General features: G+C 45.8%; 1 protein-coding gene across 1 annotated transcript in view; it reads left to right on the top strand.

Moving 5' to 3' along the window:
- The first annotated feature begins 17055 nt into the window (after positions 1–17055).
- The window catches only part of PTN (pleiotrophin), a 97821-nt gene continuing 90849 nt past the window's right edge, over positions 17056–24027 (top strand). The window contains exon 1 of the mRNA XM_066633997.1: positions 17056–17297. The gene's annotated coding sequence lies outside the window, so the exon portion shown is untranslated. The remainder of the gene's footprint in view (positions 17298–24027) is intronic.

Here is a 24027-nt window from a genome sequence, read left to right as displayed (position 1 = left end):
CCAGGCTGTTCTTATAGGGCACAAACCTAACCGAGCCTACTCAGAAGTAAGTCCTATTTTGTTCAATGGGGGGCCTACTTTCAGGAAAGTGTGGTTAAGATTGCAGCCATAGTCATATAGTTCATTTGGCAAGGAGCCTACAGCTGGGTGAGGCAATGTGTCTCTTGTTCACAGTGGGCCCAAGAGAGTGTGCATATACTCAGTTGGCAAAGAGATCACATGGCACCAGACACTTGAGCTGCTCCCAGAATTTGGGAGTGGAGGAAGGTTCAGGATACAATCATCCAATTCAATATGCTTCACCATATGTTGAACTGAGTGTCAACTGCCCCCCCCCCGGCCCCCACCCAAGAATCCTCCAGCTCAGATCATAATCTGAGCCAGATACAAAAAAAATCCCCAGCCTTGCCCCACTGCCCCCTTTCTATTTACATGGCGTGGCACAGGAAGTATTGCCAGACAGTAACAAAAGCCTTCTTTGTTTAATGTGCACATTAATAATTCCATGGGCACATGAAGATAATTTGCATTTGGAACTTTTCAAAATGTGTCAGATCAGGGTCAGGCAGCCCTGGAACCAAGGGCAGTCCAAAAATGTGAAGGCTTTTGCTCTCGTAAGACAACAAATACGGCATAGATAAAAGAACAGCAAGCTTAGAATTCACTCCCAGATAAGGGAACATTGCAGTCAACTTTTGTTTCCTGACCACATTTGAAGATGAATTAGGAGTCTTTTCCAAAAAGGAAATTATGAGCATTTTTTTTAACCCACAAAAATATGGACCCAGTCTCTCATTCTGGACAGCCACAGACAGATAGCGAGGACAGAGATTTTATATACACTTGAACCCACAGGCAGATGCTTTAGAGTAGATTTACAGTGGAACATATGTTATTATATTGCTGATAAGGCTCAGTAATGGGAGGTTCAAAAATCAGCTCCAGCTTCTCATTGGGAAAGTTGATAATGTTTGGTGTGCTGTGGACTCTAGCTATTGGCATTTCATCCTCAGTCTATCTTCCTGACTAAGGGTAGTATGGCTTTATGAAGCTTCCTTATGCTGAGATAGATCACCGGTCCATCTAACTCATGAATGTAATCTCCAGTGACTGGTAACAGTTCTTCAGGGTTCCAGACAAGGATCTTTCCCTGCTCTGCATAGAGATACCATGTGTTGAAGCTGAGCACCTTCTCATGCAAAACTGATGTTCCACCACTGAGTGATAGCCCCACTGCACTGCGCATGAAAGGTGGTCTGTAACATGGAGTGTCTCCTGCCTTCCCCATCAGAGGCCACTGGATATGAGGAAGGAAACCTTGACTGCCTGAAGGTATGTCACGCACCCCATGTTTTAATGTGGCAACTCTTACCACGAAGGTGAGATTCCATCTAAGCACGGTGGAAACCCGACAATGTGCAGGTCTTGAGATTTTCCAAGTTCATCTCACATTTTAACTTAGGCAAAAATTTAGTAGCAAGTCACCTCTGGTAAATATTGCCTTTGGAAGACAACAGGAATGTTTGGTTCAATGGAGGACCTCCACAACACTGATGCATTGTGATGGGTCATTAGCCCTGCCAACCGAACTGGTGTCAGTATATAGCACCCTTGGACAAATGTCAGGGGGCCCAGCACCCTGAGAATCCCCATCACCTTGATACCTGCACTGCTACTGAGTCCTTGTAATTTGTTCCCTCTTTCCTGATGGCATACTGGTACTACCATTTTAATTTTCCCACAATACCTGGTCCACAATATACCAGAGATATTATTGGTGGGTTAAAATGGCAGCTCAAGGAACATCATTGCTACTGCTACCCACTGTCACTCACTACCTGGTAAGCCTCTTATGCCCGTACATGAGATTCCCTCAAACTTGGAGCCAGCCCTACATGCCCAAACAGTCACATAATTCACGAATATGTGCATATGTCAGGGAAATAGGATTGACACCCGCTGTCCCTGTTCCTGGCCTTCATGCGCTCAGCTGAAGATCTAAACAGCACCTAACTATGTAGTACAATATGTATGAATAGGCTCCCTCAGCACAACGGAAATCTTGCAAAAGGCAGGATCCTCACAGGACTGGGCTTGTACAACTGTGAATCAAGCATTCCACCAGTATAGACTTCCTTAGGGCAGTCACACAAAGCTCTGTGGTAGCACACAGAGTTGTGCGCTGCTGAAGCATTGACAAGGAGGCCAGAGCCTTCCCCTGTGAGCCAGTGGATCTGCGAAGACCGGTCAACACGGATAGGATGGCGGGAAAAGCAGGCTGGGGGAGGGGAGGGCAGGGGGAGGGTGAGACAGAGCAGGGTGGGTGGGACAAAGGCCAGAAGGGGGTGGGGGAGGGTGGAATGGGGCAGCCACAAGGGGGGGGAGAGGGCAGAGCAGATCTGGGAAGGGGGTGGGTTCAGCAGCAGTGGTGGCCGCCAAATTCAAACCCCCTTCCTGGACCCTGTCTTACAGTTGAGGTCCACACGTACCTGCCTGCACCAGCAATTTCACTGGCGCAGGCCCAAGTTGACATCCATACTGTGGAGGCCTACCCCTGGGTAAGAGATCAAATGTTCCCTTACCTAGAGGAGTCCTCCACGACTGTCCTCTCCATAAGATGCAGCAGTAGCCATTTTGGTATTTCTGTACCGGGGGGGCGGGAGTATAGAATTGGGCTGTAAATCATGTATACAGACCACAGAAATGTAGAACTTAAATATGCACCCGCTCTGATCCGATCTTCAATTCCACTCATGAAGATTAGAAACAGTGCGGTGAGCATAATCCCAAATCCTTTCCACACCCCATACATTCATTAATGCCTGCACAGGTCTATTGGCACTGTATAATCTGTGAGTGTTCTTATTCCAAAATAGAATTTTGTAAACAGAACCAGATTTTCATAGGTTGGATCATGAAATTTAGCTTCTCTCAGTTAAATGTCAAAAATTAAAAATTTTCTCCACAATTCATTTGGGTGCCCATGGATTGAAACACAAGCATGGATTATTTTCTTAGCTTTGAGTTATCGTTCTAGCACTTTATTTCCGCACCAGTCTAAGGCTGCAGCCAATTTACTGCCTTGAAAGTTATGAAACCATTATGGGGGCAATTTCAAATAGGGGCACATATAACATATTGACATCATCATTCTATGTTACCAAAGGGAAAATTTTGCTATGGGAACCAACAGCATTTTATTAGGCTGTCATTACACCTAACTCAGTGGGAATTTTCTCCAGTCGATAATGGAAGCCAGATTTATACGTGTGAACCACTGTTTTATTACCCACGGTGGAGAATACAGTTCAGAGAGGCAATGTTCATCCATCCTATTAATTATAAGGCTTGGCCTCATGGCAGTTTTCAAATCTAGATCGTCATGAATTTCACTGTGTGGCATGTATGCAGAATGCAATTACATTGCATGCTAAGGATTTAGCAGAGGGCCTGATTCAGAGATTGGTCTTTGCTCAGACATGGAAACTGAATTTGCTGCACACTGCAGGGGGATGCTTGAGAACAAAAGAATGAGAGTCCAGATTGATACCTTGACTTGAACACATGGGGAAGTTCCTACTGATGTGCAGAACTCCATATACATTTTGACACCCTTGCTCATAAGAAATAGATCAGGGAGAAGATCCACTAAACCCGTGGAAAGTTGGTTATATGAAAATCAGTTCAGTCTAGGTGCTGGTTGTTCAACATTTAGCAAATGTTCAGGTGTTCAGTTTAGGCTCACTCTAGGGTGAGATGCTATGACTGGACGTGGAATGGGCTCATTGCCGATGAGCGAATTTGAGCTCAGTTTAGATTGGCCCTGAATTCAATTCATTTAAGCTCAACCTACTCTGAACTAAGTTCCCACTCACAATGATGCCATTAGGAGCATAATGGGGCATAGAGATCTTCCCACACCAGCCCTCCCCATCAAACGTACCTTGGCAAAGGAGAGGGGAGGATTGGCAGTGACCGAAAAAGTTCCTTGTTTATGGCCCGGGTGCTCCTCTATTGCTATTATTCCCAGTACTTTCCAGATGCATTCAGACTCAGAGCCCAATCCTATCCAACTTCTCAGTACCAATGCAGTCACAATACAGCCCTGTGGTAAGGGAACAATCATACATGAGCTGCTACGGCTGTGGGTGTCTCTCTAACAATGGTTGTGGGAGCAGGGGAGCCCTGACCTGACTACGGTTGGCTGCTGAACCCACCCTAGAGCAGGTAGTCAGGGGTGGCTCAGGGTAGGATCATGGGTGAAAGGGGGCAGTTTGGAGTGGGAGGGGGAAGATCTTGATGGCAATGCATGCAAAGATCCTATGCCCCTTTCCCACCCTGAACCCCCCCAAGTCTCCTCAGACATACACCAACAAAATAGTGTGAGGAGACCCATTGGAGGCCAGGTGGCCTACAGGAAGGTAAGTAAGAAAATTTTTTACATCTCCTGGGCCATCTGGTAACCCCCTCTCCCAGCAAGCAGCATGTGCTCTGTCAGTGGCGCTCTATGCTATGGGCTTGTGGGGGATTGGATTGAGCCTAAAGAATGTGAAGACACCTTGAAAACTCTATAATGCTACACAGATGGGGGGGGGGAAATTAGCAAGATGTTATTGTAAAAATGAATATGGTTCATGAAAAATATGGACATAAGAACATAAGAACATAAGAACAGCCCCACTGGATCAGGCCATAGGCCCATCTAGTCCAGCTTCCTGTATCTCACAGCGGCCCACCAAATGCCCCAGGGAGCACACCAGATAACAAGAGACCTCATCCTGGTGCCCTCCCCTACATCTGGCATTCTGACTTAACCCATTCCTAAAATCAGGAGGTTGTGCATACTCATCATGGCTTGTACCCCATAATGGATTTTTCCTCCAGAAACTCGTCCAATCCCCTTTTAAAGGCGTCTAGGCTAGACGCCAGCACCACATCCTGTGGCAAGGAGTTCCACAGACCGACCACGCGCTGAGTAAGGAAATATTTTCTTTTGTCTGTCCTAACTCTCCCAACACTCAATTTTAGTGGATGTCCCCTGGTTCTGGTATTATGTGAGAGTGTAAAGAGCATCTCCCTATCCACTCTGTCCATCCCCTGCAAAATTTGTATGTCTCAATCATGTCCCCCCTCAGGCGTCTCTTTTCTAGGCTGAAGAGGCCCAAACGCTGTAGCCTTTCCTCATAAGGAAGGTGCCCCAGCCCCGTAATCATCTTCGTCGCTCTCTTTTGCACCTTTTCCATTTCCACTATGTCTTTTTTGAGATGCGGCGACCAGAACTGGACACAATACTCCAGGTGTGGCCTTACCATCGATTTGTACAACGGCATTATAATACTAACCGTTTTGTTCTCAATACCCTTCCTAATGATCCCAAGCATAGAATTGGCCTTCTTCACTGCCGCCGCACATTGGGTCGACACTTTCATCGACCTGTCCACCACCACCCCAAGATCTTTCTCCTGATCTGTCACAGACAGCTCAGAACCCATCAGCCTATATCTAAAGTTTTGATTTTTTGCCCCAATGTGCATGACTTTACACTTACTGACATTGAAGCGCATCTGCCATTTTGCTACCCATTCTGCCAGTCTGGAGAGATCCTTCTGGAGCTCCTCACAATCACTTCTGGTCTTCACCACTCGGAAAAGTTTGGTGTCGTCTGCAAACTTAGCCACTTCACTGCTCAACCCTGTCTCCAGGTCATTTATGAAGAGGTTGAAAAGCACCGGTCCCAGGACAGATCCTTGGGGCACACCGCTTTTCACCTCTCTCCATTGTGAAAATTGCCCATTGACACCCACTCTCTGCTTCCTGGCCTCCAACCAGTTCTCAATCCACGAGAGGACCTGTCCTCTAATTCCCTGACTGTGGAGTTTTTTCAGTAGCCTTTGGTGAGGGACCATGTCAAACGCCTTCTGAAAGTCCAGATATATAATGTCCACGGGTTCTCCCGCATCCACATGCCTGTTGACCTTTTCAAAGAATTCTATAAGGTTCGTGAGGCAAGACTTACCCTTACAGAAGCCATGCTGACTCTCCCTCAGCAAGGCCTGTTTGTCACCTAACCCTGGGCTGTGCGCTGTGATAGGTACAAACTAGAGCTGCATCAAATTGTCACTTTGCAGAGTACAAAGGGGTTCACATTCCTGCCCACCTTCCACTTTCCCCCCATTTTTAATGCCTGTTAACTGCCCCTGTTCCAATGTTTCAGCACTATTTTATTTGACTTGAAAGATCTTTTTAGTAACACGATCCCAGCCAATCGGGCATCGCATCACGAATGCCAAAGACCCACATAGCCAATTAGCTTGACATCTGTGGAGGCCAAGGAAGCTGCCTATTAACACCCTGTTTCTTTTCAATCCGATTGCTTTGTGCTAAGGAGCATAAACATCCGCATATGAGAAGCTGTGTTGATGCGCAGAAGGATTTTTTAAAACTACTGAAATGCCCCACAGCCATTTCCACACTTCATTAAGCAGACCCCAACGTTTTAACACTTTTCAGAGTCGTTGGGGATTCATTGAGGGCCACAAAACTATTCATGAAGGGTGGACGCCGCTTTGGTTCAGTGCTCATATAAACCAACTGTATGTTTGGTGGTGCTGTGGTGTGGCACACCATTTCAGTTCTGTGGTGTCAGTGGCACATTAGCATGCAGTCAGCGCATAAGCAACCTGCAAGATCACATAGATCAGTTGTGCATTATTTGCTCTTGCAGAGAAATGACAGAGCTGAAATTTTTGCATTGCAAAAATAATAACCTTGTATACTATACATTCCCCCCCCCCCTTTATTGGAATAAATACATTCTCTTCCATTTAAAATCTCAGCTGTAATTTACTGGGTAACTGACCATCAGGAGGAGGAGGATGTAGCTTGGAACACTTTGACATTCTTGTAAGGGTGAAAAGTCTGTCTCTGATCCCTGAAAGAGCACATCTCTTGTTCAAAGTATTTAGTTTTGACCTCAGGCAGGAGGTCTGGTCTAGAGGGTAGAGCCTCTGTCTGCCTGAAGATAACATCCACAAGGTCGCCAGTTCGAGGCCACCGGCACCGTGCGACCTTGAAGCAGCTGACAAGCTGAAGCCAAGCGATTCCATCTGCTCTGAGCGTGGGAGGATAGAGGCCAGAATGTGAAACCAGATCAGAGTGAAACACCTGGACTGTTGTGGTTCTTGAAAGATAGAACCTTCTTTCAATTGTAAAAATCCCTACTGGGATTTAATCAGCCTGCCTATGTAAACCGCCTTGAATAAAGTCTTGAATAAAGACCAAGAAAGGCGGTATATAAATACCTGTTGTTGTTGTTGTTGTTGTTGTTGTTGTTGTTGTTGTTATTATTATTCTTCCTCCTGTGCATCCTCATAAGGGAACATGCTAAAAGGTGTCATTCTGGGGATCAGCTCCATATTCATCAGTGGAACAGTATTATATTGCAAAACATACCAATCCAAGCATCAAAAGCATGATGGGAAATGTGCAGAAAGCATTAAGACATTCTGTACCCCAGGGTTTGGCTATGCTTAAAGTCACTTTGGGCTGGTACGTTATAAGGAATGGTATTGATTTGTTTGTTAACTCATTGCCCTCTTTCTAATTAAAAACTAGCAGTGCGGTTCATAGAAATGGATGTTGCCTCCCAGTTATCCCAGAACCACGCCCCATCTCTTGCATGGACTTTGGGTTGCTCAGGTCACTCAAGCATGCAGCTTCTTAGGGCTTCCGATTATTTTCACTATGCACAGAATCCCACCTGATAGCAGTGGCCAGGGACACTTTTCATCATGTCCACTTACCAAGAAAGTGGTGTCGCTTTGTATCCATCAGGACAGGGTCAATGAGAGAGGAGTAAAGGAGGTAATTTGTACCTTGGCCGAGAGTCAAAAGGGGGCTTAGGAGCCAAAGGAGGGGCCCAGATATTTCCTGGGATCTTTCATTTTCCAGTCTCACCCAGACTTGCTGCCCACATGGGATGCTGGGGTTGCTTCTGTGGGCGTGCATGGCGGCTATTGTCACAAGCCCAAGGCGCCAGGCTGAGGAATGCATCCATGATACTCCCTAACACAGTGTCAAACCTGGGAGGAAACTGGCCTGCTGCAGTAGCTCTTTGGCTTGTGGATCCACTTACCATGAAGGGGTGTATAGGAGCTCAGGGACACAGCTGTGGGACTACAGCTGCTGCAGAAGAACATTTTGGAACACATAGGATACTTTTCAATCTATTGTGAGCCGAAATACGATGATGCTAAGTTCTGCAATGATTTTTCTATATTTAAAAGATTGTAGAGAGAAACTTAAAAGCGTGTTTGGTTTTCTGTATTACGGTATCTAACTGCTAAACCCGGTAGACTCCAAAGTCTTTTCCAGTTGTCACCACCCTCCACTGCCCTGTTCTTCATAGTTAACCCTTTCCTTGTTTTTCAAACAAGTTGAAAGGGATAGGAAGCCGACCAGCAGTTAAAGATCTAAATGTTTGAAAGATGTTTACAAAACTCTCTCTCTTTCTCTCACAGACACACACACACACACACACACACACACAAGCATAAGCCATTGAGAAAAGGGCAAAGAAATAATCGGAAGAAATTAATAGCAGAATTTTTTTTTAACATTTCACAGCCCCAAGCCCCCACCAGTCCCTAAACACACATCTTTAGTCGCAGTTGTTGTCAGTTCCTGTTCGGCAGCGCTGCAACGTATGTATAATTTATGCCACCTTAATGGGTCCTTCATCTGAAGAAGTCATATTGCCATGGCCATGCTAGTGAGAAATAGGCTGTGAGTCAGTTGTGGGGAGGGAGAGGGGCTGTGGGGTTAGATCTCAGTATTTTTCAAGAACCATTGGAATCGGAACAGAATGTATCTTGAAAGGAGGCCAACAACAATGCTGCTTTTGAAATCATAAAGATTAGTTGATTTGATGTCATCGTGGGGTGGAAAGATCCCTTGCAGCAAGCCTGGACACCAAGGGCAGTGTCACTTCAACTGCTGGTCCTTGGCCCCAACGCTGAAGAACGCGGCTGCTGAATTATGCATTTGTATGAGCTCTTGCTCGTGCCTGCTGTTGCTACTTCTTCAGTTTTCTGAGTGTAAAACCCAGACAGTCAAACACTCATTCCCTGGGAAAGGAGTAGAAAACCTGGAGAAAAGAGACACAGGTGCCTCCTTCATTCTTGGGCTAGTTCGGATACAGGGTAAATGAGCATTGGTACATCCAACATGTGGCCCACAGACCACATGCAGCTCATGAGGCCTTGTTTGGCAGCCCTCAAGAACCCTGCTGCATTCACCTCCCTCCTCCTGCTTCAGTGGCTTTTCTATCTTGCTGCCCTACCATTCTGGCTTCAAGTGGGAGGGGGCTTGTAATAGCCTCCTTGGCTATTGAAACCTATGGGCTCATAAGTTGACTAAAACTAGAGGGAGAATGACAGGGTGGTGTTTATGAATTTCAGCAAAGGCTCCCCAATCTCTCTCCTCATCATTCCCATCCAGAACATTTTGGAAATGACAAGAGACAGGTCTGGCGAAGGAAGCGGGACAGACAATTATTACTACAGATAGTCGCCCTAGTGCTGCAGAACCCAGAAAAGTCTCCCAGAAGCTGGTAGTGGCATCCCAACCACAGAGAAGACCATAGAGGTCAGTGAGAAGAAAAACGTACATCACTGCCTTACTGGGATACTCTTTGCATTCATCTACCGCTCTAGTTCATAAGAGAGTTCTTTTACTGCCAAATGACAGTTTGTTGAGGAAGTATAGGATGTGAAACCCTCTCTGAATCCATGCTTTATCCTTTAAGCTTCCATAGATTCCACCCTCCCTCTTCCAGTACATACAGCAGCATTCCTCTAAGTGCAGGATGGCTCATTTCCAAGAAGATACGCCTGTCATGGTCCAGGCATGTTATAAAAGGTCGACCGAGAAGCAGCCTGTCCCATGTTCAATACTTCAGCTAAATAATTCAGTATCACTAATGGAAATCGGATTGTGGTGGGCGAGGTGGCAGCTGCGGGCACTTACCGCTGACGTTTTGCAGCTCAATGGCTTTGAAAACAACAGTGGAGCAGAAGGTGAAAAAAAATCTTTAAAGTGCTCACATGTTCTCTCACTCGCGCTCGCTCTTTATTTTGCTGGAATGGTGTGACTTCTCCCCCCCCCCCAACCCCAGCTTCATGGCTGCAATGGCTGAAGACTGGGAAGGATAAGAGAAGAAAGAAATGGATATTTCGAGGCCACTTGGAACCAAGAAATAAGATCAAAACAAGCTGACCGACTGAAGAGCTGTGCGCACAATTTTATTTGGCTTGAAAAATGCCTCCTCTTTCGAGAATCAATCACACTTCTGTTGACACAAAGCGGTCCTACTCTATTCTTGGTCCCAGACATACAGTTCCAATGGCTTTATTTTGGTTATGCTCAAGCATCAACATTGGTGCAAGCCAACTGTGAACAACCCATTCAATTATCTCTATAAGTGGTTGTTTAATTGATCCTGGCATCCTAATGTCTTCTGAACAGAGTTGCCAGTCCCCCCATTTCTTGTCTATACATGAGATATGTACCTCTTCTGGGGAAGGAGGTCACACAAGGCCACAGACCATGTCCCAAGGAAGCTGGCAAAGAAAGGGTTCAACCCTCTTCTAGCCTGGATGAACATTGCCCTGCCCTGTTTCAGGGCAGCATTCTTTCCTTTTCCACCCAGGAAGAGGCATCTACCTCATAACGCACCCCCATCCCTTAGCTAATGCTTGACCAGGGCACTCTTGTCATGCCCTAGTCATCTCTGCCTCAGTCAAGTTCTTTTGTTTCATCCCTGCAAGTTAGCCTCAGGACTATGCTGGCCTGAGCACCACACCTTCATATCATGAAACTCTTTGTTCTCCTTCGTGTGAACTGATCTAACTGGGGTCTTTAGCCTCTCCCAATTTGCACTCGAACCCTGGAACACCTTCCAATAGGACCTCCATGTACTTCTTGCACTCCGAACCCACCACATGCACTCTGACTTTCCCTTCACTTCCTTCCCTGAGTGTCCACTTAGACCAGAACTCAGGGATTCCTCCAGATCTACTTTTGGCTTGCTGGTTGAACATCCCCAGCAGCCTGGCTTGGATGGTAGCAATTCACATGAGGTGAATTGTTAAGTTAGCATGTTGAAGCAATCTTTTCAGAAAAAGTGCATCAAGTGTTCCTTTCTCAGAGTCTTCTTCTCAATGAACTGACTCAGGAAGCCCAAGCACTTATTGCAGGTGGAGATTTCCCAGCTTCCTTTATTCTTGAACCCATTCTCTTTTTCTGTCTCTGAAAGACTTTTCTCAGTCTCTTTGTCTTCTCTAACTTTTATCACAACTCTTTCCTTTCTTTAATTTTTTTTTAACTCTCTCTTCTTTGTACATGATCCATCTGAATCTGTGAAGAGCTTGAAAGCAAACCCTGAGGGCAAAGATGAAAACTGAAATGAAGAAATGTTTTGCTTTTTCTGGTCACCTAAAGTAAACTTTCTGAAGGTTTGGCCTTACTGGCACATCTGCTTAGGGTGTATTAGAACTTCTTTCTGGTGTGCAACCAGGTGCCACTCCTGGGTAACCCACTTTGGTTCACCCTGACAGGTAATAGCTGGGTGTGCACGGGAAAATTACAGAGACGAAGTGCACTAGACGAGAGAAAGCTTGCGTAACATAGTGGCTAAAAGTCTGCGGGCCCTATCCTGTCCAACTTTCCAAAACTTATGCAGACATGCCAACAGGGCCTGCACTACATCCTGCAGGGGAGAGGGAACACAGTGAGCTGATCTATCATCTATATCAGGGGTGCCCAAACCCTGGCCCAGGGGTCACTTGCAGTCCTCAGGGGCTTTCAATCAGGCCCTCAGGGAGCCCCCAGTCTCCAATGAGCCTCTGGCCCTCCAAAGACTTGCTGGAGCCCGTGCTGGTCTCTCAGCAAGAGAACAACTGTTCGACCTCTCACTTGAGTTGTGGGACAAGGGCTCCCTCCACTACGTCTCCCTCCACATCTGTGATGCAGCAGTGGCAGCGAAGGAAAGGCTGGCCTTGCTTTGTGCAAGGCCTTTTATAGGCCTTGAGCTACTGCAAGACCATCATTCATTCACACACGTTCCATCTCTACTATATTCATTTATGTAAATTTATTCAAAATTTTAAATTGTAAATTAATTCTTTTTTTTCCCCGGCCCCCGACACAGTGTCAGAGAGATGATGTGGCCCTCCTGCCAAAATGTTTGCACACCCCTGATCTATATAAATAGATTGAGAATGGAATTCTCCATCCTTTTTGAATTGAGATCTCTGTCCTCCCTTTGCTGGCAGCGTTTAAAAACTTTTCCTTCTGGTGTCACATGGGGGTGTGTGCTTGTGTTTTTACAGGAGTTTGCTGCTAATTCTTGCTGCTTTTATCTGCACTTGTGGTGGTTTTTAATGCCATTATTTGTGCTGTGTGTGTTTATGCTGCTTTTACCTGCACTTTATGGGTATTAAACACTTTTACCTGTTCTTATGGGTATTTTACAGCGCTGCTTTGTCTATCTGATTTATTTATGTTGCTTTTATTGTGGTGTTCTGCTTTTTTGGCCTATATTTTATGGCTTTTTTGTAATTTTGTTATGTTGTAAACTGCCCTGAGTGCCCCATTGTGGGGAGAAAGGCAGGGTAGAAATTCTTAAATAAATAAAAGACTATAAAGAAAATCACCTTTCTTTAACTTACTGCAGGGGTCCAGCAATGGATATTCAAGATGGTGGCCACCAGGAGCCCCCTCCCCCTCCAAACTCCTGAAAATGAAAAGGCAACAAATAGGATTTAGAAAATACACCCTCCATGTACCCATTCATCCCACTCATGTTCCAATGTATTTGTGAAAATAGAACCTGATGGGTTCCTTTTGCTTTGGTTTTTATGTATTCCGAAAATGAAACTACACCCTCATTACACACTGAAGGCTTTTCACTGCTGGTGGTCACTGTTTTCATGTAATTTGCTTGCATTTTACTGGCTTCTGCAGCAGGTCTTTATCCCCCCCCACCCACTTCTGTTGATGCTGCGGCACCAAAATGGCAACTGTTGCATCCTATGGTGGTGGTGGGGGGGGGAATCCAGGAGGTCTCCTCTGAATAAGGGAACATCTATTCCCTTATCTGGGGGTAAACAGTCACGGTGCAAAGGGATCTACTTGAACTTGTGCTAGCTAAATAGCACCGCTGATCCCACCCCCATCTGTGCCCAATCTGTCCGTCCCTCAACCCTGTTGCCACCCTTCCCACCCTGTTTTGCCCTCTCCCCATCCTGCCCTTCCCCACCCCACCGAATGGTGTGTGCCGAATGGTGTGCTCTCGGTGTGCTGGCACTGACACCTTTACGGCAGTCAGCACCAGCTCAGCACTGCCCCTGGATGGTGTGCACTGGATTCGGCTGTAAAGAATGTTTAGCAAAGGTATTGCTCAAATTGAAAAAAGGCCTGTGATTTCCCTGGGGCAGGTACCAAATATTAGGGATGGCTTCTGCTCACTAGGAACAGTTCAGCATATGCTATGGGCCCTAGTCCAGAATGTGGCTAAAATCCCTCTGAGTGCAACACAGGCATCCTCCTCAATCAGGCTGGACAGCTCATGCTGCTCCCCGGACAACTTGTCAAGGCCATTTGTAGACGTCAGCCAGATGTGCTTGCTGAAGATTAATACAAGGCACAGATCCTGCCAACTTCCAAGGCCAAGTACTTGTGCTGTAAATAGTTGCAACATATTTTGATGGATGAGCAGACCACCAAAACAGAAGCCGGGTGAACATAGCATTGGGATTGATTAAAAATGAGCCATAGGGAAAGGTCAGGGAGAAGATGATCATTCTAGAAAATAGAGCTCTCTGCTTCAATGTATAGTGTGCTCTGTCATGCAAATATTTTACAAAATGGCTTCAGAAGTACGGTAATAGCACTAGACAAGTAATTATGTACACACTCCAGTCAGATGTGGGGGCGGGTGAGAGAATTCCTGTTGTGTATGTGTACTACCTTAAGCCCAGAAGGTTTGAGAAAGGACAGAGGAATTCAGGTTTGCAGCGAAAGGCTGTGTAAGTGGCAGGTTCTGTATAGCAGACTGGTGTCACCATGAAGCAATTTGAAACAGTTGTTATGGAGCAGCAAAGTTGGAGGGGAAGCAAACAGAAGAGCCTTTAGCCCAAAGTTAGCTATCTGTCTCCAGCCTGCTGCTCCAGTGGTTGCTCCAATCTTCTCTCAGCTCCCTGAGAATAAATTGGAAGAAAGCCATGACACATCGCCCCCCCCCCAGCATTGCAAAATTGAAGGAGGGAGAAGGAGGGAGAAGAAAACTGTCCTAGCTCCAGATCGCTTCTCCCCAACTCTCAGGAAACTGTAGGACATACAGATATGTGGGACAAGATGAGGGAGATAGAGGAAAAATGTCATACCGGGGCGGAAGACGATGACACCAGAGTCACGAGATGTCAAAAAAATTTCGTTCTCCTGTGGCACATGTGGAACATGCAGGAGAAGTACAGGACACCCAAGGAACTGTAGGACATCCAAAAACATAACGTTGGACAAGATGAGGGTAATCGAGGAAAAAATTCATACAGGGATTGAAAACAATGACCCCAGGGATATCAGATGTCAAAAATATTTCGTTCTCCTGAGGCGTATGTGGGACATGCAGGAGAAGTGCAGGACACCCAAGGAAACTGTAGGACATCCACAGACTTTCGTGGGACAAGATAAGGGTGATCAAGGAAAATGGGGATCCAGCCTGAAAAATGATGACCCCGGGGTCACGGAAAAAAAATCAGTCAAAAAAAATCTTGACTTCCCAAGGCACATATGGGACATGTAGGAGAAATGCAGGGACACCAAGGAAACTGTAGAGCAACCACAGAGATATGTGGGACAAGATGAGGGAGGTCAAGGAAAAATATTGTACAGGGGTAGAAAACGATGACCACGGGGTCATCAGATGTCGAAAAAATTTTGTTGTCCCGAGGCACATGTGGGACATGCAGGACACCCAAGGAAACTGTAGAGTATCCACAGAGATACTTGGGAGAAATTGAGGGCAATCAAGGAAAAATGGGAATCCCATCTGAAAAATGATGGCCCCAGGATCATCGAAAAAATAGGTCGAAAAAATTGTCACCTCACGAGGAATATGTGGCACATGCAGGAGAAGTGCGGGACATCCAAGGAAACTGTAGAGCATTCACAGAGATACGTGGGACAAGATGAGGGGAATCGAGGAAAAATGGAGGACAGTTCTGATAAATGATGACCCAGGGTCATTGAAAAAAAGAGGATGAAAATTTTTTTTCCTCCCAAGGCACATTTGGGACATGCAGGAAAAGTGCGGGTCACCTAAGGAAACTGTAGAGCATCCACAGAGATACTTGGGACAAGATGAGGGTGATTGAGGAAAAACTGGGGACAGTCGTGAAAAGTGATGACCCTGGGGTCATCGAAAGAATAGTTCAAAATATTTTTCCTCCAGAGGCACATGTGAGACATGAAGTGCTGGACACCCAAGGAGACTGAAAATATAGGTTGAAAATTCTTCACCTCCCGAGGCATATGTGGGACATGCAGGAGAAGTGCGGGATTCCCAAGGAAATTGTAGAGCAACCACAGAGATATGTGGTACAAGATGAGGCCATTTAAGGAAGAATGTGGTTCAGACCTGAAAAATGATGACCCTGTGGTCATCGAAAAAATTGGTCGAATGAATTTTTTCTCCTGAGGGACATGCGGGACATGCAAAAGTGCGGGTCATCCAAAGAAACTGTAGAGCATCCACAGAGATGCTTGGGAGAAGATGTGGGTGATCGAGGAAAAATGGGGGTGAGGCCTAAAAAATGACACACTGACATGGCACTAACATTGTCAAGGCATGCCCTCAGTTTTTTGACAATTGACAAGGCACATCAAGTTGTGGGTGAGGGGCTCACATCCCCCAATGGCCCTACTAATAAGAGACTGTATCCCCAAACTCCCACTGCATACCTGTGGCCCATTCATGGCACACCAATGTGCCAAGGCACACTGCTTGAAAATTGCTGATCTAGTCCAGTGCTGTTGGCTCAGACTAGGAGCAATTCTCCAGGGTGTCAGAAAGAGAGAGATCTTTCACATCACTTGCGACATGACCTGAAATGACCACGTTTCTGTCTTACCAACATTTGCAGTAGAACATATGGATCTGGACCCATATGGATATGGATCACTCCCCAGAGGACTGGCTTTGATAAGCTACATTCGATGAATTTCACACATTTTATGGAGAAATATGTATTTTTACCTACGCATTTTGCACTGAATTCCCACACCAGCTTTTGGAGTAGGAAATATAGGGAAATACACTAAAGATGCAATGAGGGGTGACAAAAATCAGACATCTGGAGATTTTTCGCAGAAGAGAATAGAATGGAGCTCCAAGGAAAGCATGCAAACTGGGGACTGAATGGAAACAGATCTGCCCATCCCTCCAAGTGACCCTTTTCACTTTTCACCTGCTACCTCCCAAATGTCTGCTCTGCCTTGCTGACAACCCTCACCTCCTTTCCTTTACTCTGGATGCTGCCTTGAGTTACTTCAACGAGAGGTGGGCTACAACTGTGACAAAAAAATATTACAGCTGGGCTGTCATTTGCACAGGTAAGTCTTGGAAAGCCACCGCAATGAACTAGCGGCTTCCGATCGAGGGCTGATGCAACCTGCTGGAGCGCAGCTTCCAAACTGGCTAGAGGGTGGCAGCCTCGGAAGTTTGGGGAGGTGGTATGACATCTCTGTGGCTTGTCCTGAACAGTGACTGAAGCCTCTTGAAATGATGCCACTTCCCTGCTGGCAGGGTTGCTCTCCCATTCTCCCCCTTCCTGCCTTTCCTTCAGCCTTGGTGGGAGAGACTGCCCCTTGAGTGACCTGCTTTCAGCCAGCTTCCCAGTCAGATCACATGAGTAAACTGTGCTGTCTTTCTCCCCTCCCCTCTTTCTTTTCTGTGCCTCACTCACTCACTCACAGCCTGCTTTCTCTACTAGAGTCAAAGCGAGGATCAGATTCCCTGCCTCCAGTAGAATATTCTCGGGGAGGACATTGAAAGGGAAGAAGAGGGTCCGTGGAAAAGGAGTGAGGCAGAGGAACACTGGGGAGGGCAGGGAAGAAAGGAGACCACAATTTCTGAGTGGCAACAAGAAGAACGGCACATTCACAGAGTGAAGGTGCAGATAACTCATCCCTGGGAACTGAAGACAGTTGAACGAAGCCGGGAGATTTTACAGCTCAAAGTAAGTGCAAGAGTGGGTCTTGCTTGGCTTCCAAGAACCCCCTTTCATATCCACTGAAACTGACAAATGGGGGGAGAGGTGCTGACTAAAAGACAGCTCAGCATTCTTGAGAAGGTCTCTGCTCCAGCTGTGTCCACAGGCTGGAGAAAGTTGCCGGAGGGAAGGACCAAGGAGCGACTTGAATGCTGGTGCTTTCACACGGCACAGGGGCGATGGGGGCTTCAGTCCTGCTTTTGGTGTCATGATCGTGGCACTTGTTTGAGTGCCTGGTGCAGGTTGGCATGTCCCAGATGTGGAGGGGCAGATAATACAGCCGTCATCCATTATCGAAGGGTGAGGGTTGGGGTGCATCGGTTCACTAGCTTGTGTCAGCTTGGAGGGAATGATGAAGAGGGTGAAAACAAGTGTGGACTTTTCTTTGGTTTGCCATCTCTCCCATATCTTATCATTGGTTGCAAGAAAAGTATTGGAAGTGGGAAGAGACACCCAGTTCTCCACAGGGCCCCCTGTTGTGTGCATGCTGGTGGTAGTCCAAGGGGGTACACAGTTGAATAAACCCATTTCTCCTCCTCTCTTCCTGGGAAGAGTGTTTGTCCTTGTGCCCCGCCTGAGCAGAGGGGTGGAGCCTTCCCTACTCTCATCAGTACCAGCTTGTGTTGGGCAATTTTTCTTCTTCCCAATGGAGGCAATGGCATGCCAAGGCTGACGGGGCAGGCATACTGAGGACTGCACTCCAAGAGAGTTTTTCTAGGGTAAAAAGGCCAGAAGCTGCACAATGATATTATTCCACTTCTGTACCTTTATGCCTCACTTTCAGGAATCTGACTTCCCTGGAATCTTGCAGGAAAGTTTATGCGACACAAAGTGTTTTCGGGGGGGCGGGGGGGGGGCAAAGTGTTTGTATATAAAACCAAGTTGCATTTTTTAAAAAAAACTTTGTAGCTCAGAGTTGCTCAAGGCCCTACCCATAAAAGCATGATATTAATAGAAATAAAATTAATATCAATTTCAAAATATCAATATCAACATTAATTTCTCCCATGAAACTCAAGATGAGATCCTAGCTGGGCTCCTTGCAAGCATGGACTGGACTCAGCCTGGTTTAGTTTCAGGAAGACAGCTGCACATTTTATTCATTTGATGATGATGATGATTAACAACAGTATTTATATACCGCTTTTCAACAAAAAGTTCACAAAGCGGTTTACAGGGAAAGATCAAATAACTAATAGCTCTAATGGCTCCCTGTCCCAAAAGGGCTCACAATCTAAAAAGATGCAAAAGAACACCAGCATCAGCCACTAGAAAAAACACTGCTGGGGTGAGGTGGGCCAGTTACTCTCCCCCTGCTAAATAAAAGAGGAGCACCCACTTGAAAAAGTGCCTCTTGCCAATTAGCAGGAGAATATCCATACTCTTAATATCCATACTCTGCCTTTCAGTCCTCGAAAGAGCCTTTGTGCTGGCTTTTGGACCACGTGCTTCAGACTATACCCTGGGATCTAGGTTGCCCACTTCAACCCAGATAACCAGGTTTCATATTCATGTTAGCAAGGCAGCTGGTGATGGTGAGACAACCTCACTTCCTGCCCATTCTTTCCTGTAGCAAGTAGATGATTGATGTAACCCCATAGCAGGTGCGGTTGTAGGATGAGCAGAAGGGCCAGGAAATACAAGTGCAGCAACTGCCCAGTCTCTAGCCTGCATCTTCATTAATGTTAAACATAAAGTTAGAGTTGCTGGGTTCCAGCTTGGCCACCTTACATGAGTGAAACTGTCTGATGTCATCCTCACAATCACCTAGTGGGAAGGATCTGGTCAAGACATGGTGACTAACCCAAGGCCAGCCAGTTAGCTCCATGGCTGAATGATGATTTGAACCCATGTTTGTCCTCTCTGAACAGTCTGTAGGCTATGCCAATGACCATTGGTCCTGGAATGAAGTTAAATACCTGGGAAGCTCAGACAACTGTAAGCAGAGCACATGACTGTTTTGACATTATCAAGTCAATTCAGATTTATTTCACCTCCGGATTAAATAGGCCGTGTGATTCTTTGTCTTAACATGGATCCAGATTGCACCAAACCACATCTTTGAGGGATGGTGAACTGCAGTCTCAGTGACAAACCATCAAGTGGCCACCTCACTCTCTGATGTTAATGTTAATTGCAATGAAAAGTTTCTTAGAGGGATCAAATTTCTGAAGCTTGAATAATGGATAAGAATGCAAGACCAGTCCAAGTTGCGCTGGAATCTGCTCCAGCTGCCAAAGCTCTAGCCTGTCCACATCAAATGCCCACCAGTCTTGATCCCTGGTCCCATCAATGTTAGCTCCAGTGTTCACATGAAGTCTGTGCAATAACTGGGATTTCAATTGGATCCAGAGTTTTAAAATTATTTTCTGTGAGTGGTGAGAATTAGGACTAAGCTATATTATTATTATACTACTTTTCAGCAAAGAAGGTGTTATTAGTCACTTAAATAGCAAAAAAAAAGAGAACATGAATTTTTCAGCACAGTTCTATCCTCACCCCTGCTATAATTTGCTGGTGCACCCCACAACAGGTAATACTGTATACTATGGTGGGTAGGGGGCAATCGGGCGGCTTGGGAGAAGCATGGAGAATATTTTCCCTTACCCTTCCACAAGCCCATCAATTGCCTATGAATCTCCTTAGACCTGTACCAGCTGGCACAAATCTGTGCCATATAGCTGGCTATATAGCTGGCATAAGGTTGTGGAGGAAAGGGAATATGTCAGAGTCTCTGAAGGGGAGAGCACCTGGGTGCAAGTTGCTTATTCTGGTATATACCCTCTCCTACCTCCTACACGCCATGGGATCTTCCTTTATGAAGCAAATGGCAGTTGTGGAGGGGACCAGTATGGACTGGGATCACGAGGGGCAAAGAATTAAACCCCACTCCACCTGCTATGATGTCATTCCTTGAGAAGCCTGATCTGGCTGCTCTTTAGTTAAGAAAAAGGTATATGACAGAGTATAACATGGGCTGAGTGTAACATGTATTTCAGCCCTTAGTCTAGCTGCTGGTAGCATATATAAAAGAGGGCTATGGACATATTTAGGTCCAATATTTTTAACAAAATTCAGCATAGTAATAAAGCCGGGGTCAGCTGAAGCTGGAAACTATCATTGAGGGTCCAACCAATTAACATTTTTGAATGTTTTGAAGCTCTCTTTCTCATGAATGTCCCACCATGGCTAAAGCCTCCTTTTCTGGTCATCCAGTCTTCATCCTGTGGCTGAATTTCCATTGTACTCTCAAGATCTGTCCTTTATAGATGTTATTTTTGGCTAGCTGGAGTATCACTTTGCATGAATATGCATTGGTAAAAGCCATCTGAGCTAACTAGAGGCTTATTAGCAAGTTTATGATTTCATCCCAGTATCTCTAGTAGCTCTGCAAATTGGCTTGGAGGACAGGGGGTCAAAGGAACTGTTTGTGGCAAAAGTGAATATTCACACGTGGCTCAGTGAGTTCGACTTTTGGGGTCAGTGAAATGTCACTTCTTTTTTTTTTTTGAAGGCTGCTGAATGGAGTTTGAATCCATTTGGTATTTCTGAATAGACTCCAATTGTGTTCTCTGCAGTATCACAGAGAAATATTTTTATAACAGATTTCAGGAGTCTGGAAGGATGGGCTGTCAACAATAGCTCTTACCAGTCTTGGTCTCATGGGTAGAAATGTAACATGCCTAAGCTCAGGGCCCAGTGGGTGGGGCTGGCACCTCAGGCAACATGCCAAATGCTACACCCCCCCCCCTTATTTGGTGTTTGTCTGTGCTCCTCCCACACTCCGAATTGGAAAAGGAAGAGGAGGATGGAGACAATGAGCAAGGGTCGAGGAGCATCTTGTTTTGGGTACACTGAGGCCATATTTGTCTGTGAGTGCACTCTATGGGTGAGTGCACCCATTCAGTCTATTGCCCTATTTTTTTTTGTCATCGTTGGATTGTGTAAGTAACAATAACAACCACACTTAGCATGTTTATAATGCTTTTTGAATATACAACAGGCTGCACATATATTATCTTGATAGAGCCCTTACTGTAACACTGGAAATGTTATTATCCCCATATTGCAGATGGGAAAGACTGAGGCTGAGTCGCTTGGCTCAGGCCAGCTAGTTGAGAATTCAGGGCAGAGACAAAATTTGAACTAGGAAAGCCCTGTTTTGCAGCTCAGTCTCCTAGCCACTACACTGCACTAGTTCTCTAAAAGGCAGGCAGTATTCACATACAAATGTAGACAGGTAGTCTTATTTGGAGACGTTGCACATGCAGGGAGAATCCAAGACTTGTTCCTACTCCTCACTACACGTATAATTTAGTAATAATAGTGTTTGTATAGCACTTTAGGGTCTGTATCCATTTACTTTCGGGCTATGCAAACAAGCCCCGAGTCTTGTATTTCAGATCCATTCAGATGTTACCTTTTGTAGAGGAAAATTCCTGAACACAAGACACACATGCACTGTGAAAGGCAAACCCAGTGGTTCCCAAACTGTGAGTCAAGGCTCCCTGGGGAGCCACGGAATCCTTGCAGAAAATCTATAAGGTGTATAGGATTGTAATCTTAATAGGGAGCTGTGGCCAATGGCCTTGCGCATCCTGAGATCTGGTGCAAATGATGGCAAATGTGAAGATCAATTTCAGTTTGCAGAGTATCTACTAAACATGGACAAGTGCAACCTTGCATCTGAGAGTCATCCTAGCTATACCCCGCCCCGCCCCCCATTATAGTGGCTATTCAATATCAGGCAGATTGTGAAAAGTATGTCTCTTGAGGTCAGTAGTATGTCTATCGTTACGAGGGATTTTGGCAGAAAGCAAGTCAATAGCTTTTTCAAATTGATTCTGAGAACACTTGATCTCCTATCAAGCTCTGATGGGACCTTTCTTCAGTTACAAAAGAAAATGTCCGTCATTGACCTCTCAATATCTTTATTTTGATTATTATCTGGTAGGTAAAAAAAAAACTGGCAGTCTGTAAGAAATGAATCAACTGCTAGCAATTTTGCTAGCTTGGAGTCACCTTCATCCATCCTGTTCTGTCAGCTTTTTAAAAACAGTGTCCAGTACAAAACCACTTTTCAGACTTGGGTACTTTTTGGCAGCCTTTTTATTATTTCAGTGGTACTGTCCCCTTTTTCCAACAGCACATTGTTCCAAGTCAGGTTTAAGAACCATAACCCTGAAGTCATAAAGCAAGGTCAGGGTATTGAAGTATTAACATGGGCTTACCCCAGTCTACCTCTGAGCATGATCATGTTTGTCAAGTGCTCTAGGGGTGACTTCACAGGTAGGGTCTGGTGGGGCATACAACTATGCCTGCCCTAACCCTGAGGCAGGAAGGATCTGCTGTTTCTGCTCATTCCTACCACTACTCAGGAAGTCTGGGCCTCTGGAGGTATGTGCAATCTGCTCCCTAGGACCCATGAGGAGACTTCTGAGGAGGCAGTAGGGAACAGAGAAAGAGCCCCACAGGATCAGGCCCAAGGCCCATCTCGTCCAGCTTCCTGTATCTTGCAGTGACCCAACTAATGACCCAACAAATGCCACAGGGAATGCACAAAGCAACAAGACACCTGCATTCTGTTTCCACTCCCTTGCACCTGGCATTTGGAGGTAGCCTACTTCTAAAACCAGGAGTTTGCACATAGTCATCATGGCTTGTAACCTGTGATGGACTTTTCTCCTGTCCAAACTCCTTTCAAAGGCACCTAGGCCAGATGCCATCACCACATCCTGTGGCAAGGAGTTCCACAGAAAACAATAGTGCGTATGAGTCTTTGATTGCACTGCCACCAGAATCATGGCATAAGTGAAGGAGAACTCTCATCTGTCCACTGTCTGGTTAGCTTTCCTGACTTGAAACCACCAATGGTGCCTCATCAGAAAAGATAACTGGGACCTGGCCAGTGGACAGGTAAGTGTCCTGCTTTGCTGCTGCCACTGTAGCTATGGGTGGTAGCATGAAGACCAACTTCCACCCATCTGCAGCCTCCTTCCTGGTCACCATGGGGGGTGGGCAGCATGTGCATGCATGAACTTTCCAAAGCATGGGGAAGCATCTTATTGGAGGGTCTTCACAGGGCTTTTGTCCCAGTGCCCCATAAAACCTGGAGCTGCCACTGCCATATCCATGAACTCTTTCCCCCATTATTATTTTAAGTATGTATAGGCTACTTTTTTGGTCCCGACAATGGACTGACTTGGCAGCTCCCAAGAATGGATAAAAATACAGAAACCAATACAAATCAATCAATGAAAAGAATCAGTCGCTAAGACTGACCACTGCAAAACAAAGAGGTAGAACAATTAGTGAGCAAAAATCAACACAAAGCCCAACAGAACAGAAAAGGATTGAATACCTTTTTGAAAATGGATATTGTCAGAGCCAAATGGATACCTCAGGAGAAGGAACATCAGAACTTATGGGGCCGCCACTGAGAAGGCTGTGTTCTACATGACCGCAAGCTGAGCCCCAAGGAAGGAATGTGAAGCAGGGCCTGATGGCCACATTGTGTGGGCTGATTGGTGTGGAAGGAGGTGATCCTTCTGGTACCCAAAACTCAAGCCATGGAGGGCTTTTTGGATCATCACCAGCATTTTGAATTGTGCCTGGAAGCACTGTGGAAACCAAAACAGCTAACCAAATCTTGGCAGGTCAATACATACCATAATGCCCCCATAATACATGTAGGCCA

This window comes from Tiliqua scincoides, chromosome 7 (assembly GCF_035046505.1).
Source record: "Tiliqua scincoides isolate rTilSci1 chromosome 7, rTilSci1.hap2, whole genome shotgun sequence".
Classification (NCBI taxonomy): domain Eukaryota; kingdom Metazoa; phylum Chordata; class Lepidosauria; order Squamata; family Scincidae; genus Tiliqua; species Tiliqua scincoides.
Note: the sequence above shows the minus strand (reverse complement) of the source record. Positions and strands in the feature narration are given on the sequence as shown.